This window comes from Amblyomma mixtum, chromosome 9 (genome assembly GCF_055824585.1).
Source record: "Amblyomma mixtum isolate Tamu chromosome 9, ASM5582458v1, whole genome shotgun sequence".
Lineage (NCBI taxonomy): Eukaryota > Metazoa > Arthropoda > Arachnida > Ixodida > Ixodidae > Amblyomma > Amblyomma mixtum.
Genome location: NC_143020.1, coordinates 35,872,790 through 35,892,280, shown reverse-complemented (window position 1 = coordinate 35,892,280; position 19,491 = coordinate 35,872,790). Strand labels below are relative to the sequence as shown.

Genomic DNA, 19,491 nt, shown 5'->3' with positions numbered 1-19,491 from the left:
GCGAAGTGTACGGACGGGAGCAGATCGCGCTGGTCTGTAGTCGGTGAGGCCGGACCCGCGGGCATCCGTTGCAAACTGACCGCCAGCCGAGGCGCCCAAGAAGCCGGACGCCATCACCCGTCATAGTCACCGAAACGGGGGACCGTCACCAGGCTGAGCACCACCCCCGCCAGAGCAGCCAAGCAGCGAGGCACCTGTTGGCCGGACAGCACCGACGCCTAGTACAAGACAGCGGTGAGCGGAACTCCCAGTTTCACCTTCAGGCAGAGTGTAAATAAATTAGGTTGACTCGGAGGCGTTGTGTGTTGGCTCAATTCTCCTCGCTTCAGCAGAACCCGTAGATAGCAACAAACAACTGTGTTGCATTGTGACTGACCCCCGAAAGGCGGGAACGTCACAAGTGGTGGCAGCGGTGGGATCCTGCTGAAGTTGTGGTGCGAGACATTCACCCTCGTACCCGAGGAGAAAGGGGCCAACATGTCGCTACCGCAATCGCAGAATTCTCACGACGGAACGTTGGGAGCTAGTGCGCTAATGTTGGGCGGTATGATTCCGACGTTCACAGGGGACGACACGGGTCCCAAAATCAGGGACTTCCTGCAAATTTTAGAACAGGTGGCTAACATGGGAGGATGGCAGGAAAAACAAACGATTGGGATGGCACGGTGCAAAATGGTCGCGGCGGCTCAGGATTTCGCATGGAGGGATGAAGAGGTGGCTAGCGCTGCCACATACAAATCTTTCAAAGTGCTCGCATTAAAGCGTTTCGACAACGAACCGGCGAGCACAAAAGTTGAAAAATTATTAAATGCGCGCCAAAACGTTAGTGAGGATGCACGCTCTTTCGCGAGGCGTTTGAAGAGACTCGGGGCGGAGACCTTGAGGGACATTGATGGCGAGGACACGTCGAAGAAAAGTGTAAGGAATCAGATACTAAATGAGCAGCTTCTTTCCCTATTTCTTAATGGCCTTCGTGACCCAGTCCGGCGGTTTGCTTTGTCGCGGGACCCCAAAACCTTTTCCGACGCTGTGGAAGTGGCAGCCAGGGAGGAGGAAATTGAGAAGACTTTGCGTACACGCGCTGCGACTGTCAGGCAGCTTGAAAATTTGGAGGAGAAGGATGGACTCGGAATGCGCTTGGAACGCCTAGAGAGACTCTTAGAGCAAAGCCTCCGAATGCGTAACCAGACTGAACCGAACGGGGAGCCCCGCCAGCGCGGTAACTTGGGCGTTTGCTTTTCTTGCGGCAGGCCGGGACATTTCGCTCGCTTCTGTCGGGCGCGTCAGACGCCCCGCTGGTCCAGGCCAGGGTCAGGAACCCACTTTAATAACCGTCGCGACGAGGACCAGATGACAGCAAAGGTGCAGGGAAACTGAGTACGGCCTCCGTCGTCAACCGGGATGAACGGGGGCAGTGCGAGGCAGTAGTGAACCTATGCCGGGAGACGAGCCCGATAATCGAGTGCAAGGTGGCAGGCAGACCCGTGAAGTGTCTCGTGGACACAGGTTCCAAGGTCAGCCTATTAAAACGCAGCGCACTGGCAGGTATAGACTCGAACTGGGAGAATGTGTTCGAAAGGTGCGAGAGCCAGATAACTCTTATCGGCATCACTGGAGACCGCATAGGCACGTTCGGCGTCTATCGCATACCTTTGGCACTTGGCAGCCACACGTTCATTGGTAAATTTTATGTGTGCGACGACAGTGTCATGCTTCCTGTAGCCGGCATCATCGGACAAGACATATTAAGAGACCAACGGATCGACATGTTGTTCAGCCAGGGCATGATTCGGGTAGGCGGAGCTTATATCCCGATTGATAACTTGGCACGCGATAGGCCGGCGATACAGGATTACGAGTGCGGTGGGCCCGAGGGGAGCATATCCGTCGCGCTGATCGAGACTACGGTGCTGCCGGCGATGAGTGAGTGCATTCTGGCCTGTAGGCCTTTGTCTCCCGTATCAAGCGGACAGATGAAAGTGATAGAGGTGTCTCGACTGGAAGTAAATGGACTTGTAGGAGCGCCCGCCCTCATTACAACACGCGAAGACGAGGCTATCCCCGTCAGGGTGGCCAACCTAACCCTTCAGGACATACGCCTCGGGAAAAACAAGCTACTCGGGGATTTGGTAGACGTGGAGTTAGACAAGCCGATTCTAAACGTTAACTCTGAAGAAACGGCAGATACGCGAGAGAGTTTGCAGAGGATGTTTGAGCTCTCGCACATTGAGGAACCACAAAGGGTCGATATCGAGGGTCTCATTTTGGAGAATAGCTCGATATTCTCAACCAGCAGAACGGACCTCGGGTGTTGCCAAGCCATTAAGCAGCGGATACCCACTGGGGACGCTCCTCCCGTCTACCGTCGAGCCTATAGGATCCCTTTCGCCAAAAGGGAGGAGATGGAAACACAGATAAGTGACTTGCTCAGGGCCGGCGTCATCGAACATTCCACGTCGCCGTGGGGCGCACCCGCGTTACTGGTAGCGAAGCCCGATGGAAGCTACCGCTTCCTTGTTGACTACAGAGACCTTAATAAGGTTACTAGGGTGGACCCCTACCCGTTGCCAAACATTCACGAGACCCTGTCGCAGCTTGGGAAAGCGAAGTATTTCACTGTTGTGGACATGGCGAGTGGGTATTGGCAAATAGAGATGGATGCCCGTGACAAAGAAAACACAGCTTTCAACACTCCTTCCGGGCACTACGAATGGAACCGTATGCCGATGGGACTCGTGAACAGTGCGGCAGTATGGCAGAGAACGGCCGACGTCATACTCGCAGGCCTATTGGGCAAGCTTTGTCATGTGTGCCTAGATGACATCATTATTTATAGTGAGTCCTTTCATAGCCACATGCGGGATGTGAAACGGGTTTTCGGTCTCATTAGAGAGGCAGGACTTAAGCTGAAGCCGGCCAAGTGTCAATTCCTGAAACCACAGGTTAAATACCTGGGACATGTTGTTTCGGCCGCAGGTGTCCGGCCTGATCCAGAGAAGTTAGAGAGTGTGAGGGACTTTCCGCGGCCGAAGAGCAAAACCGAAGTCCGCCAGTTCCTTGGTATTGCCACCTATTATAGGCGTCACATCCCTGATTTCGCTGCAGCAGCCAAGCCACTGACCGCACTAACGAGCAAACAACCTTTTTCGTGGTCTCATCAGGCTGAGGGAGCTTTTCAGGAACTAAAGGGCAAACTTGTGGAGGCACCTGTACTTCGCTTCCCAGATTTCAGCCAACCATTCATACTAGCAACTGATGCATCTAAGCATGCCTTAGGCGCGGTCCTGTCACAGATGCACGATGGCGAGGAACATCCGGTGGCTTACGCGAGTAGACAGCTTAACGCGGCTGAGCAGAATTACGGAGCAACCGAACAAGAATGCCTAGCAGTGGTGTGGGGAGTACGCCACTTTCGTTGCTATCTCTTCGGACGCCCTTTCAAAATTGTTACCGACTGTCAACCGCTAAAGTGGCTAATGAATGTCAGGGACCCGAACTCTAGACTGGCTCGCTGGAACCTGCTTCTCCAGGAATATAGCTTTGAGGTCCTTCATCGCCCGGGGAAGACAAATCAGAACGCTGATGCGCTCAGTCGCTCTGCCGTAACCCGCGTAACCCAGTTTTTGCCCTCTGTGGAGTGGTCCCATCTACACGACGAGCAGAGGAGGGACCCATCAATTAGGAAAATTGTAAACAAGTGTGAGAACGCGGAGGGAACGGAAGCTGGCCGATATTTTTTGGATCGGCAAGGTATTCTAAAGTTCAGGGAGAAGGAGTATGACACGGGTCGGAGCGTTGTTCCATCGTCTATGAGAGGGGAAATCTTGCGGCTGCATCACGACATACCGAGCGCGGGCCACCTAGGTTTCCGAAAAACCCGTCAGAGGGTCAGCAAAGGGTACTTCGGGCCTGGCATGAGGAAGGACATCGCTCAGTACTGTAGGAACTGCGAATCCTGCATGCTTCGAAAAACCCCGAAAGGAAGGAAGCCCGCTCCACTGCAGGTTTTCCAGGACGTAAACGGAACGTTCGAAAGGACTGCCATGGATATCGTAGGGCCTTTGCCGAGTACGACGTCCGGCAAGCGCTACATTCTCGTGTTTGTGGATCACCTGACGCGGTATGCCGAAACGTTCGCTCTGGAAAACCAAAAGGCTGACACTGTTGCGAGGGCATTCGTCGAAGGGGTTGTATTGCGTCACGGAGTTCCTTCACAGCTACTCACCGACCAAGGAGCTAATTTCACCGGAAAGCTGATGCAGAGTGTTTACCGCTTGCTGGGTGTCAAAAAGCTCCAGACAACAGCCTACCACCCTGAATGCAACGGGGCCGTGGAGAGGTTGAACCAAACGCTGATTAAGATCCTTTCGCACTATGTACACAAAGATCAGTGCGATTGGGGTCTTTGGCTGCCGTTCGCTACATCAGCGTACAATTCTGCCGTCCACGAAGGAACTTAGGAAAGCCCCTTCTTTCTACTTTACGGGAGGCAACCAGTGCTCCCCGGGGCAGCATATGAAGAACCGAAAGGCCACTATGGCACCCTAGACAACTACCAGGCTGAGCTTGCGCAAAGGCTGAGTGACGCGCACAAGACGGCAAGAGAGGCCCTCCGGTCGGCCGCAGAGTCACGAGTAAGGCGTCTAAAAATGCAAGCAGGGAGGCAGATTTCAAGGTAGACGATAGAGTGTATCTGCACGCTGAGGTCCCATCAAAGGGACTTGCGAGAAAGCTGTCGCCACAGTGGGTCGGCCCGTATCCAATAGTGGAGGGCCTGTCTAACGTGACCGTTCGCATCCGCCACACGCAGTCTGCACAAGAAAAGATAGTCCATGTTAATAGGCTGCGTCATGCCGGAGGTGCCGAGGCCTTCTCCAGCACGCTAGGAAGTTCGGCGCGACCACGCCTGACGGAGAGTTCTGGGTCTCCCCCGACCGATGTCCCCGAAAATGGCTTGCAGAGCGTCCCACCGGAGGTATTGTTTGAGCTCGCCAATCAAGATGAGACTCGCGCTTCGGGGATACCCCTGCCAACACACAATTATGCTCTAAGAAGCCGCGGACCGCGTATATACCCTCCATAATCACATATAACCTTTGTAATACATCTCGGAATCTAGGATGATCCTACGAGCTGCTGCGGTCATTTGTTTTGTATGCTAATAGCCTGGACTTAAGGAACAAGACGAGAGAGAATGGGGAAAATAGTCTACTTTTACCTGTACTCATGACTTTTCTGCGGTTGCGTGTTTTACTTAGAGGGCGGAATTGTCCGCCGTGTGAAATTTACTCCTCTGCCTGGGGGGACTGAGGGTCCGCCCACATTGTGCCGTGTTGTGATACCAGTGCTTGTGCGCGACGACGATGTTTGGCAGCTTTGTCGTGCTCGAAATATGACTGCTGCCATAAGACTGAGTTGCGAACTTTGCGACGTACTGTTGGTTGGGAAAGTGCGGTGACCACAAAATTTTCATAGAAAATTTCTTTATAAGAAGAGGGGGTTGTGATGGACTGTGTACGGGAGGCCTAAGCATGGCCCAAAAGAACTCGCTTCATCGACTAGCACCAGAGACACTGTGTCTGGCTTCAAAATTATCGCCCTGCCCCGTCGGCGAAGGCGGTTGTGTGGAATGCGGCGGGCGCAGCAGAAAGACGTGCGAAGTAGCCAGAGGGCAACGGAGGAGAGGCCGCGCGGGGAGCCCAGCGCGACCACAGATCCCTGCGACCCATTTTGCAGCGCGTCCCCAACTCCCCCCCCCCCCCCTTTTGGCGCAGAGACAGGAACGTTTGTGCGTTTGTGTGTGCGCGCATGCACGCCTGCAGACGGCCTTGTTGTGAGGTACGGGCTGCGGACTCGGAGAAGGCTGGGAGTTGGGTCTTTATTAAGAGAAGTTAACCAAAAAGAAACGAGGGCCCCAGGCCCTTGGAAAGTACAGACTGGCTCCCCGAGCAGCTGCTCTCTTCCGCTACTAGAGGAAGACTCGCTTTGTCCGTTGACGACCGAGTTTTCGAATGCCGTGGTCGCGTGACCAAGCCGCGGTTCTTGGAAGAGACCCCCCCAGGTTCTGATGCGAGAGGAGAGAGGACAGCCGTGACCCTCATAAATATGTCAACTTCGAGAGGAGTGCGTCTTCGGCTGAACATGAGCTCCGCGTTCGCGAAGAGGCCGGCACCCTGCGGCGCCGAGGGTAGGCCGGAACGCTCGCAGCACAAACAGTTTCCCGGAGTTCGTGGGCCCACAGGGCAGCAGTATTTTGCAGCGCAACGGCCTTACTAACGACTCGAGGTGGCGGGGGAGGCCGACAAGCTAGCACCAAGAGGGCTCCCAGCAAAGGAGACGAGGCGCTGGTTTAGGGGAACCGTCGCCTTCGGAGGGACATCTGATCCCCTTCGACACATCCCCAACGGGGCCCTCGGCCTTCACGACCGGCTCGGCCGCGGCTTCGTGATAAAATCGGCGGGCGCCCTTGGTCGGCTGCATGAGCAGCGACGGCGAAAAACCGTTGGGCGAGGAGGACACCGAAGGAAAGAAGGAGAGTCCTCAGAGAGGCGTTGGAGACAGATGAGACAAATGGGAGAACGAGCAGAGACGGGCGAAGTGTACGGATGGGAGCAGATCGCGCTGGTCTGTAGTCGGTGAGGCCGGACCCACAGGCATCCGTTGCAAACTGACCGCCAGCCGAGGCGCCCAAGAAGCCGGACGCCATCACCCGTCATAGTCACCGAAACGGGGGACCGTCACCAGGCTGAGCACCACCCCCGCCAGAGCAGCCAAGCAGCGAGGCACCTGTTGGCCGGACAGCACCGACGCCTAGTACAAGACAGCGGTGAGCGGAACTCCCAGTTTCACCTTCAGGCAGAGTGTAAATAAATTAGGTTGACTCGGAGGCGTTGTGTGTTGGCTCAATTCTCCTCGATTCAGCAGAACCCGTAGATAGCAACAAACAACTGTGTTGCATTGTGACTGACCCCCGACAGGCGGGAACGTCACATATGAGCTTCTGAGCCATGAGAGCTAGGATGAGGAGCCCGGTGTATAGCGCTCGGGCGGCCGCATCAGCGGCCTCATTGCCTCGTAGACCCTGGTGGCCAGGAGCCCAGATCACTTTTGTGCGAGTTGGATCGGCGAGAGCGCGTCTTAGAATTTGCGAGGCAAGAGGTGATATTTCGCCTGCAAGATAATGTTCACAGGCCCGGCGAGAGTCTGTGATAACCGTTTTCGATTTTGGATGGGCGGCAGCGAGAGCTATTGCGACTTCCTCCGCTCGTGTTGAATTTGGGGCCCGAAAAGATAGCCCATCGACATTCATTCCCCGGTGGACTACGGCAGCCGTGACGAATGCCGCGGGCGACGGCCCTGTGATGTCCACGTAATAGACGCCCTCTTTATAGCCATATTGCCTCTCAAGCGTGCGAACCCGCGCTTGTCGTCTGCCTTCATGTGAAGCCATGCCCATGTTACGCGGGAGCGGAGCCACCAAGAGCATGTGGCGCTACAGCACCGGGGTGTTCTCCGTCCCCTCTGGTATGTATGTGTGTTGGATGTGTAAGCGGTTTAGCAGGCGGCGCCCAGGCACCGTCTGCGATAGCCGCGTATATTGGTTCACGAGGTGGGCCTCCCGAAACTCCTGATAGGAGTTTACCACTCCCAACGCCTTCAGTTTAGCGTTGGAGGTAGCCACCGGGAGGTCCAGTGCTCGCTTTGTTGCCTTCCTGATCATGGCGTCAATGCGCTCGTCTTGTTGTTCGGTGGTGCGTAGGTACGGCACGGCGTAGAGGATCCGGCTGGTCAGAAGGCATAGGCGAGCCGTAGCACGTCCCTGCCCCGCAGACCACCCCGCTTGTTGGAAACACGGTGGATCATGCGCCCTACCTGTTCACCTATGCTCTTGAGTTTCGCTATAGTAGAGTCCGGCGTAAGTTTGTTATTGATGAACAGACCCAGGATCCGGAGCTCTGCCATTTCTGTGATGGGACCGCCCGACAGAGATATGTGTAGAGACGTGTTGTCCTTGTGATTTGTCCTGACGTGTAGAAGCTCTGATTTGGCGGGAGCACATTGGAGACCACAGTCGGCAGCATATGCTTCGACTATGGAGGCGGCCTGCTGAAGGCGGTCCTCCATCTCCCCAAGGCTCCCCTCGGTGGTCCAGATTGTAATGTCGTCTGCGTAGAGTGCGTGTTTTATGCCCTCCACCTGAGCCAGTCGGCCGGGCAGGTGCATCATGGCGATGTTGAAAAGGAGCGGTGATAACACCGCCCCCTGTGGTGTACCTCGTGTACCCATAGAGTACGGGCCGTATTTCTCGTCCTCGATCCGGAGGAGTGCCTGACGCGCAGAGAGGAAGTCCCTGACATAGGCGAAGACCTTCGGCCCGCAGTTAGTGGTGTTCAAATTAGAGAGTATGGTGCCATGCTTAACGTTGTCAAACGCCCCCTTAAGATCGAGGGCGAGAATGGCCTTGTCGTTTTGTTGCATGGCTGTGGGTCGTATTATGTCCCTGTGTAGTTGGAGTAGGACATCCTGTGCAGACATGTGCGGGCGGAACCCGAACATAGTGTCTGCAAAGAGGCCCTTACCCTCCATGTATGGAGAGAGGCGATCCCGAACCATCGTCTCCATGAGTTTTCCCACACACGAGGTCAATGAGATGGGTCTCAAGTTGTCCGTAGTCACGGCTTTACCTGCTTTGGGGATGAACGTTACAAGCGATGTTTTCCATTCGAGTGGGAGTGGACACCCATGCCAGATCTGATTTATGTATTGTAACAAGTGGAGGTATGCAGAGTCGGAGAGGTTCGCCAACAGTTTCACTGTTATGCGATTCCGACCCGGTGCCCCACCTCGGCGCATTTTAGCCAGGGCCGCCTTAAGGTCATGCAACTCAAAAGGGGCGTCTAAATCCTGATTTGGCTTGCCGGAGTACGTGTACTCGGGCCCAGCCGGGTCATTTGTGCGGCAGAGATACCTGTCGCACAAAGTGTCCGCAAGTTGCGCCGTCGTACCTTGGTACCCGTGCAGAGCCCGCCGGAGCTGTTTTTGCGTCTCCCCTTTCGTTTGAGAAGGGTCGATGAGGCTGCTTAAGAGACGCCAAGTCCCCTTCGAGCTCATCTGACGCGCTGCCGAGTTGCAGCGTTCTATCCAATTGGCGTCTGTGAGCTGGGCGGCATATGCCGCAGCCTGCTCCGTAAGTTGTGCAATGCGAGCTAAGGACCTCTTCGAAGGCCTGAAGCTCAACAGACCGTCGCCTCTTGAGACGAGCACGGCGGGTGAGAGCTGGTCAAAGGCTTCGACAGTTAACTAGCGGGGAAAGTACCGCGCCTTGAGGGGTTCCCCGCGTGCCGAGTAGGTAAGGACCGTGCTCTCTATCTTGGATGTGAATGTAAGATTGACGATCCATTAGAAATTGGCATATGTATCGAAATGTGTTGAGGCCACAGTCGGTTTATCTCAGGTTAGTGTTTATGATCTCGTGTGTTATATTATCAAGTGCTCTTTTAGGATCCAAGGCGAGTACTACCCGGTTGTTATGTGGGCATTCGCCTCGCAGTCTGAAAGACCTTCGGTCGACTTTTGACGCGTGCAGTCAGGCAGTTCAGCGAAGGTGTTTCAGACTGCGAGGCGAGCCCGCCTATAACCTTCTACGAAGGCTCTTTGGTTCGAAATGAACAAAAGTTGACCTAGTAAAGGCGGTGTGGTCTCTGACATCGTGTATTGTTTTTGTCTACACACAATTATAAGGGAACCTGCGCTGCCCAGGCGGCACTGCATGTTACCTATTCAGTGACCAAAACCTGCTGCCGTCACCCGCTTGGGTCGCTACAAATGCGAGAGTGCATTCTGAACGATTGGAGGCTCGCGTTTGGCTGATAGCATTCATTACCTAGCTTCTCTCGGCTTAGTCCTGATAGCTGACGCACTTGCACGTAATGCTTCGACAGAGCGCGGAAGCTGATACCAAAAAGCGCATGAAGGTGGCACGGAAAAGTAATACGAGTGCACAAAAAATTGCTTGCTCCTCTCGCTAGGCTGTGTGTAACGGCGCTCCAATCGACACGGCAAACTTCAGCGCAGGAGTTTATCGTTTTTTTTTAGGAAAGGAAATGGCGCAGTATCTGTCTCGCACACCTCGGTGGACACCTGAACCGCGCTGTATAGAAAGGAAGGATGGATGGAGCGGCAGAAGAATCAGAGAAAGGGGTTACATGAGTGTGCGAATTTTGGACGGGACCCGAATAAAAATTGCGTTCTACTCTATATTGGTTTCAATTCACTTCCATGAGCTGTCCCATGGGTTTACGTTCCAAAGCGAGTCAGGCTATGAGGGATCACATATTGGAGGGCTCTCATAATTGCGGTGACATGCGGTTCTTCAACTTGCACTGACATCTCAAAGGGGTTCAGGTTATTATTCTCGAATACCGGCAAACCAAACCTTTGAAGACGTCAACTGGTCCGATCACGGAGCCAGGTGATAACAGTTTCGCCCTTGCGGGCGGCAGCGTAGTGCAATCCTTCGAGACCACTTCGGGCTTGAGATGGTTGATGGTTTATGGGGTTTAACGTCCCAAAGCGACTGAGGCTATGAGAGACGCCGTAGTGGAGGGCTCCGGAAATTTCGACCACCTGGGGTTCTTTAACGTGCACTGACATCTTGAGACGGGCAGGCAGCGGCCAACGGTCCTGTGTGCGTCATGTTTTCTGCGGGTGTCAACCATTGCGATGTCATCGAACCCGTACCGGCCGAGCCCCCGTGATGTACGCGCCTTTGAGCTGTTGCGGTCAATGAATGCGACAGCATCACAGACGCAGACCTCCATTATGGCCTATTTCTTTTTTCTCTTTCTGTCGCGGCATGGTTGAGAAGTCTACCAATGTGTGAGACGGTTACTGCACCTTTCCTTTCCTCTAAACCCATCAGAAAGAGAGAGAGAAAAAATGCCGCCACCGTCTGGTAGACGTTGAAGTTGGTTTGGTTAGTTTATGAAGTTCAACGTGCCAAAGCGACACACGCTATTAGAGACGCCGTAGAGAAGGGCTCCGGAAATTTCCACCTACTGGGGTTCTTTAACATTCACTAACGTCGCACAGTACACGGGCCTCTAGAATTTTGCCTTCATCGAAATTCAAACGCCGCGGCAGGAATCGAACCCGTATCTTTCGGGTCAGCAGCCGACCACCATAGCCCGGCTGCCGAAGACTTTGAAGCAACGAGCGTTAGCTGTTTCGTAGCGCCATCTATCGTCCATATGATGTATTGCCACGTGAGGTGGCTACTTTTCCGTACCTTATGGCGAGCGGGCGCCTATCACCTGGAAGTTGGATGTTTTTGACCAATTTGGGCCGAAAAAGTTTTTTCCGACTCTTTAGAGGGTCATTTTTCCTTACCCCAATACGGTAGGTGGCCGGTCGTCATGAGGCATCAAACTGTGAGCGGCCGAGGGCTGACGACATGGCCGCCATGTTAAGCCTAACCATGAGTAATTCTTAACCTAATTAGACAATAACAGTGTCCAACATGTGCTACTCATCGAGCCCGTTACAAATATCAATTTTGTTGAATCATGATGGTATTGATTAGTTAATTTTAAGCAATTAAATAGAAGCATAAACATAACTAAATAATAACTCCTGTAGTTAATTTTGGTGTCCAACCGGTTCTAGTAATATAGCATATTTCAATTATCTAATTCGTTTTATGATGCCTCATTAATTACTGAGTTCAAATCGACTAAATATTGTCATGTGAATAGTTACGTATGACATCACAAGATCAGTGACGTTGTCAATCACATATTTGATATAGTAATTACGTCATCACCATTCAACCACCAATTGAGTTGCTCTATCGATTTACTATCTGAGCCGTCATCTTGAATTCCTCGGACCGAAGGCATTTCACACCGAAGGCATCGGGAGGTGGCAGCAGACCTCCCAAGAAATCGAGAAACAGGATAAGAGCTAACGCTCTTAGAACTTTATTAGAAGAGGAATTAGGGACACTCCCCAGGGCCCCCCACGACCGTCCTGCACTGAAGTGTTATGTTCGTGGTGTCAAGAGAGAGAGAGAGAGAGAGAAAACTTTATTTACAGAGGAATTCGGGGCACGCCCCAGGGTCCCCGCACGACCCCACTGCACTCAAGTGTTTATGTTCCGAAGGTCCATAACACTGGCAGCACGGCCGGTGGCGATGGTCTGCACGGCCGGGTCCTCCGAGCGCAGCAGGGTCTCCCAGTCCTCCCAGGTCTTGAGGTTCTCTAGGTCCCGCGGGGGAGGGTCCGCCGAGCAGAGGGAAATGATGTGGAGGGAAGAGGCGACGGGTCCTCTTTATCCGCCCTCCTCACACTACCTCTCCCTCCAGACACGTCCCCAGAGGCTGCAGAGGAAGCCGCCATTGCCCTTGCTATAACCCGCACGGAAGCCCGGTACATTTTAAGCGATTCTAAAACTGCGATTCTAAATTTTGCTCGAGGCCGAGTCCATGTCCCTGCTTTTGGCATACTGGACTCGCCCGATGCCCCCCCGCCCCGCCAAGTGGAGCTGATATGGGTGCCCGCGCACTCCGGGAATCCCGGAAACGAGGCCGCCAACCTTTTAGCCCGAGGTTCTTTAAACCGGGCTCAGGTGGCCTCTGATCGGGGATTCACGAAGGAGCGCATGCACTCATTCAGTGAGCTGACCCAGGCGCACAGAGCCTTACGCCAGCTCTACCCCCCCGCCCCACCCCTCCCTAGATAACAAACACGCAACACTCTGGCGCAGACTACAGACACACACACTTCCTTCACCCCTTACCCTAGCCCATTTTCGTGGTGTCAACATTAGCTGCCTAGCCGGTGGCGGAGGTCTGCACGGCCGGGCCCTCCCAGTGCAATAGGCTGAGGGGAGAGCCTCTGTATGCAGTGTGCTCCACACTATTGCGTGTTTGTTGTCTAGGGAGGGGTGCGAGGAGGGGTAAATGTTTCCTGATATGACGCTGTTGATATGATCCAAGTGGCCGATGCCGTTATGTCTTCCAAAGAAGTTTTATAATATGCTTGCTGAGCTCTACTTCTCGCGCTATCTTTTACTAACAGCATTAAATAACCAATGAGAGAGAGTGTCTGTAAAGTGCGCGGAGACCTTTCTCTTCTGTACCTTCAAAGGACTTATGTACCAATTCAAAATTAACTAGTGCAGGCTTGTGGGCTGCACAATCAAACGTTCTGCCGCGAACACAAAATAAAAAGGGTGGCTTCATCGACGTTTTAGTGCTGGATCAGAGACTTTACATTGAAATCGGCAGTGGTAGGGTTTGGCACTGTTGATCCAGGCTACACCCAACCCGTGTATAACGTTTGATACCTTTGCAGAGGTGCGGGCAGATGCTCAGTTTTAGCCGTGACCTACGAGTGTGCAGGAATACGGGATGGCGTGTGGTCTTCGATTTAGAGGGCACTACAGCTCATGCGCGAAGTGCGGAGACATACGACCTACCTCTGCTTGATAGGCGCTACTTAGTCCAGTTTAGCGGGGGGCGTTATAGGGCCCTCCGCCTATAGCGCCCGGCGAAGCTATAAAGCGCAGGCGCTGAGATTGGCGGTACCAGCGCGCGCTAGAGAACAATAAAGATGGGCAGCGCGTGCTCGGGTCATCTTGCTCTGGTGCTCCGCTGCGACCCCGCAAATCTTCAACAGGCAAACAGTTCTATGAGCACGAAAATGTCACGTGGAACATTAGAACCTTCCATTATAGGCAAAAATCTAATAATATAGGGCGTAATCGCAATGTCCTCAATGACCATTGCATAAAGCACCCTTTTTCACGAACCTACGCTTTATTAGGTTAAGCGTTTTCAAGAGATCGCTTGAACAAACGTCCGTTGCACCCGCTTTAATAAAGAGAAAAAAGTTTATTTGAAGAGGAATTCGGGGTACGGCTCATGGTCCGCGCACGACCCCACTGCACGCAGGTGTTTATGTTCCTAAGGTCCATAACATTGGCAGCCCGGCAGGTGGCGATGGTCTACACGGCCGGGTCCTCCGAGCGCAGCAGGTTCTCCGAGTCCTCCCAGGTCTTGAGTTTCTCTAGGTCCCGCGGGGCAGGGTCCGCCGGGCAGAGGGAAAGGATGTGGAGGGAAGAAGGGAAGGGTTCTGGGCATAGGGCGCATTGCGGAATGGGGAAGGAGGGATGATAGTGGGCTAGGGTATGGGGTGAGGGGAGAGAGTGTGTCTGTAGTCTTCCCCAGAGTGTTAATGCACTGTCGACTAGAAAGGAGAGGTGAGGCTGTCATTGCACCGGTACATGAAAGAACGCGTGAATCAGAATTGTCTTCATCTGTGTTTTGCATAGACGGTGGCAATTCTAAGAAAAACAGTACAGTGAGAAAATGGAATGTGTCGGCAACGTCTTTAAGAAAACCCCACAAAGTCACCTCAATCCTATGACCAATGAGCGCAAAAAAGAGTATACAAATGAGCGCTTAATTCTCTGTTAAACGCAGTTAGGAGGAAGGGAGGAAGGGATGGTATGCAATTTTAAAAAAAGAAATACCTTGATACAAGATTATAAACAAACAAGTGCTGAAGGCAAGCTCTGCCAGCCAGCAGAGGACGGAACCAATTGTCTCGACGCATTCCCATTGGGAGCACTGGACAAAAGTCGCAAAAATTCTATAAATTGCCATTGAGCCGCAGCGGTGGCTCAGTGGTTATGGTGTTCGGCTGCTGTCCCGAAAGACGCGGGTTCGATCCCGGCCGCGGCGGTTGAATTTCTTTGCAGGAGAAATTCGAGAGGGTCGTGTACTGTGCGATGTCAGTGCACGTTAAAGAACCCCAGGTGGTAGAAATTTCCGGAGCGCTCCGCTACGGCGTCTCTCATAGCCTTAGTCGCTTTGGGACGTTAAACCCCATAAACCATAAACCCCAACCTAAAAATTGCCATTGCTGTTTTCCATGTACAGTGCATCACCTGCATGACATATAGACGCTTCGAAACCAAGAACATGTTGCAAGGGTGATGAAGCGATAGCAGCTGTGGTGGACTCTTCATCCACCCACCGCACACTACCCCTCCCTCCAGACACGTCCCCAGAGGCTCCAGAGGAAGTCCCCATTGCACTTGCTATCACGCGCACGGAAGCCCGGTACATATTAAGTGATTCTAAAACTGCGATACTAAATTTTGCTCGACGCCGAGTTCATGTCCCTGCTTTTGGCATACTGGACTCGCCCGATGCATCCCCGCCCCGCCATGTGGAGCTGAAATGTGTGCCTGCGCACTCTGGGAATCCGGTAACGAGGCTGCCAACCTTTTAGCCTGAGGTTCTTTAAACCGGGCTCAGGTGGCCCCGGATCGGGGATTCACTAAGGAGCGCATGCACACATTCAGTGTGCTGACCCAGGCATACAGAGCCTGACGCCAGCTCTACCCCACGCCCCACCCCTCCCTAGATAACAAACACGCAACACTCTGGCGTAGACTACAGACACACACTCTCCCCTCACCCCTTAACCTAGCCCATTATCATCCATCCTTCTCCACTCCACATGTGCCCTATGCCCAGAACCCGTCGCCTCTTCCCTCCACATCCTTTTCCTCTGCCCGGTGGTCACTCCCCCGCGGGACCTAGAGGACCTCAAGACCTGGGAGGACTGGGAGACCCTGCTGTGTTCGGAGGACCCGGCCGTGCAGGCCATCACCACCGGCCGTGCTGCCAGTGTTATGAACCTCAGGAACATAAACACTTGAGTGCAGTGGGGTCGTGCGGGGAAACTGGGGCGTGCCCCGAATTCATGTGTAAATAAAGTTTTCTCTCTCTCTTGCAAAATTCAGACACTTTGACAGTCTAACGTGGTAGAGGCGAAATTGGTTTTTGCACCACTTTGCCTATGAGACACTGGTGACGTCGTCACTAGATGATGTCACACATAACTTGACCAAGTAATGACAAATTACTAGTTAATGACTAATTACTGAGTATCGACTAAGTACTAATTGACTGCTAATTAATAGGGCTTAAGCATCGCCTTTAGGATGGAACGCGACAGCGTGTTGAAGCGCTGCCAGGGAGTCCATGTAACGCCACCACCCGTTCGATGCGATGCCTTGCCCTTTCAACGCAACGCTTTTTGAGGAAGGGAAATGGCGCAATAATTTTTAGTCATCTCGGTAGACACTTTAACCGCACTGTACAGAAAGGGACGAAGTGGGTGTAAAAGAAGAAAGAGGGCCTGTAATGAAGAAACTGAAAATTGTACTTGAGGAAAGAGAGAGAAAGAAAACTTTATTGTGGCAGGAATTCGGGGCACGCCCCAGGGTCCACGCACGACCCCACTGCACTCAAGTGTTTACGTTCCTAAGGTCCATAACACTGGCAGCCCGGCCAGTGTTATGAACCTTAGGTCCGCACGGCCGGGTCCTCCGAGCACAGCAGGGTCTCCCAGTCCTCCCAGGTCTTGAGGTTCTCTAGGCCCCGCGGGGGATGGTCCGCCGGCAGAGGGAAAGGATGTGGAGGGAAGAAGCGAAGGGTTCTGGGCATAGGGCGCATGCCGGAGTGCGGAAGGAGGGCTGATAGTGGACTAGAGTAAGGGGTGAGGGGAGAAAGTGTGTCTGTAGTCTACATCAGTGTTGCGTGTTTGTTATCCAGGGAGGAGTGGGGCGGGGGGTAGAGCAAGCGTGAGGCTCTGTAGGCCTAAGTCAGCTCGCTGAATGTGTGCATGCGCTCCTTCGTGAATCCCCGATCCGAGGCCACCTGAGCCCAGTTAAAAGAACCTCGGGGTAAAAGGTTGGCGGCCTCGTTTCCGGGATTCCCCGAGTGCGCTGTCACCCATATCAGCTCCACTTGGCGGGACAGGGGTGTATCGGGCGAGTCCAGTATGCCAAAAGCAGGGATATGGACTCGGCCGCGAGCAAAATTTAGAATCGCAGTTTTAGAACCACTTAAAATGTACCGGGCTTCCGTGCTGGTGATAGCAAATGTAATGGCGGCTTCCTCTGCAGCTTCTGGGGAGGTGCCTGGAGAGAGAGGTAGTGTGAGGAGGGCGGATAAAGAGGAGTCCACCACAGCTGCTGTCGCTTGATCACCCGTGCAGGCAGCGTCCACCCATACGGCGTCCGGCTCGGAGAGGTACGCTCGATGGAGGGCCTTCGCACGGGCCCTGCGTCGCTGCTCATGGTGGGACGGGTGCATATTCCTCGGGAGCTGCCTGATGAGGAGCTCCCAGTGAAGGGGTCGTGGAATGACGAGGAGGGTCGGGTCCTTGGGCGGTATTTTGATTGCGAGGGAGTCCAGGATATACCGACCTGTGGAGGTTTGTGAGAGCCTGATGTATTGGGCCTGTCGGTGGACCTCCACCAGTTCCCCGGTCGTGCTGTGGAGGCCCAGGCCTAGTAATCTGTCTGTGGGTGTGTTTATGGGAAGTTAAAGTGCTACCTTGAATGCCTTGCGAATCAAAGCATCTTAAGCGTTTATGTCATGTTTCGATAGTTGTAAGTATGGGGTAGTCTATAGCACACGACTGAGGACAAAGGCGTGAATGAGGCGACATAGGTCGCGTACCTTCATGCCTCTGTGACGCCCCGAAACATTGTTGATGAGGTGCAATATCGCGCCTACAACCTGCTTGAGTTTCTTGAGGGTGGTGGTGTTTTTGCCATCGTATCTGGATGTGCAGGCCTAATACACGGAGGGTGCCAATCTCAGGTACCGGGTCACCATTCAGTTCAAAGGCAATGGGGGAGCGGGGACAGCGGTAGTTCTTAGGACGGATGAGGAGCAGTTCGGACTTCTCTGGGGAGCAAGACAATGCGATGGTCCGTGCTTAATTTTGGGTGAGTGTGGCTGCTTCCTTCAAGGTGTTCTCTATGCCGCCGTTAGTGCCATGGGTGGTTCACAGGGTGATATCGTCGGCATAAACAGTGTGCTTCAGGTGTGGAATAGTTGCCAATTTTCGGTCGAGGGGGATGAGGGTAATGTTAAAAAAACGAGAGAGGACGGACCCTTGAGGAGTGCCGATGCTCTGAAGCGTGTAGCAGGGGGAAGACAGAGGGCCGAAGTGTATCTCAGCTGTGCGGTCAGTTTGGAATGCTTGAATGTAGGCGTACGTGCGCACGCCAACATTCAATGGGGATAGAGCAGTCATGCTCGCCTGATGTTCAATGCGATCAAAAGCTTTGGAGAGATCCATAGCTATGACTGCCTTGGCGTGACCTGGAAGAAGCGGGTCGAAAATGTCGTGCCTGAGCATGGCGTCCTGTGCCGATAGGTGGGGGTGAAATCCCAGCATTGTATGCGGGTAAAGATTGTTGTCCGCCGTGTGACTTGTGAGTCTCGCTAACACAACACGCTCGAGGAGCTTCCCGAGGTATGAGGTTACCGGCATCGGGCGAAGGTTGCGGAGTGTAAGTAGTTTGTTGGGTGCAGGTATGAATATTACCTTCGCGTGGTGCCAGGACTGCGGGGGGTTACCCTCCCTCCAGCACTGGTTGATGTATTTCGTAATGTGGGTTATCGATTGGTCATCCAGATTACGGAGCATCGAGTTTGTGATCTGGTCTGCACCAGGTGCGGAGTTGGCGCGGACAGTCAGGAGGGCCGCCCTGACTTCCGTCTCCGTGATGTCGGTGTCGAGTGTGGGATTTGCTTGTCCTGTGTAGTAGGGCAATGGTGTGGGGGCACCTGGAGAGGTGTACATGGTTTGAAGTGTGTCAAGGTGGTTATCGGGATCGTCAATGTGTTCATGTGTGAGGCTTGTCACGTGGTGCTGTGTAGCTGATTTGGTGCGTGCGGGGTCAATGAGGTGTCGGAGGAGTTGCCATGCGCGTTTGCTGGACAGGTTTCCGGCGATGCCGTCACATATCTGTTACCAGTTAGATGGGCAGAGCTCCTCAGAGTGCTGTTGTATTTGTGTCTGCAGCGCGGCCAGCCGCTTTTTAAGCGTTCTGTTGAATTTTTTGCCCTTCCACCGTTCCAGAAAGCTGTGATAAGCCTCCCAGAGGTGAGCTAGGCGTGTATCGAGGGTAGGGGTTCCGGTTGCAGTTTCAATGTTGCGGGCGTTGTGGTGAACGTCATGCTTGCGTGACTGCACCCATGTGTCCATGTCTGCAATGGGTGTGCCTGGGAGGGCGGTGCGTGCAGCGCGACAGGCATCCCAGTTAATGAGTTCGTGTGTTGTATTTGCGTGAGGGGTGGTTTGTACGGGACAGTGATTTGTTTAATGTTATGATCACTGCCCAGTGTATGTTGTGTTCTGTTCCAGGTAACGCCGCGGATGCAGCTGCTCAGCGTCAGGTCCGGACTGCTGTCCATGCTGACACTGTTACCGATGCGTGTAGGCGTCTGAAACGTGTTGTGCACAGTGAGTTGGAGGTTCTGCAGGAGCAGCGAGAGCCTGCGACCTCGATGTGTCGTGGTTGTGTACGCCCAGTCAGTATGCTGACTGTTGAAGTCCCCACCGATGAGTAGGGGATGGTTCCCTGCTAGATTGTGTAGCTTTCAAAAAAGTGAGTCC

At 53.6% G+C, this 19,491-nt stretch overlaps 1 pseudogene; it reads right to left on the bottom strand.

Moving 5' to 3' along the window:
* Window positions 1–1,283: 1,283 nt before the first annotated feature.
* Window positions 1,284–19,080, bottom strand: LOC149328737 (uncharacterized; annotated as a pseudogene).
* Between the last annotated feature and the right edge of the window lie 411 nt (window positions 19,081–19,491).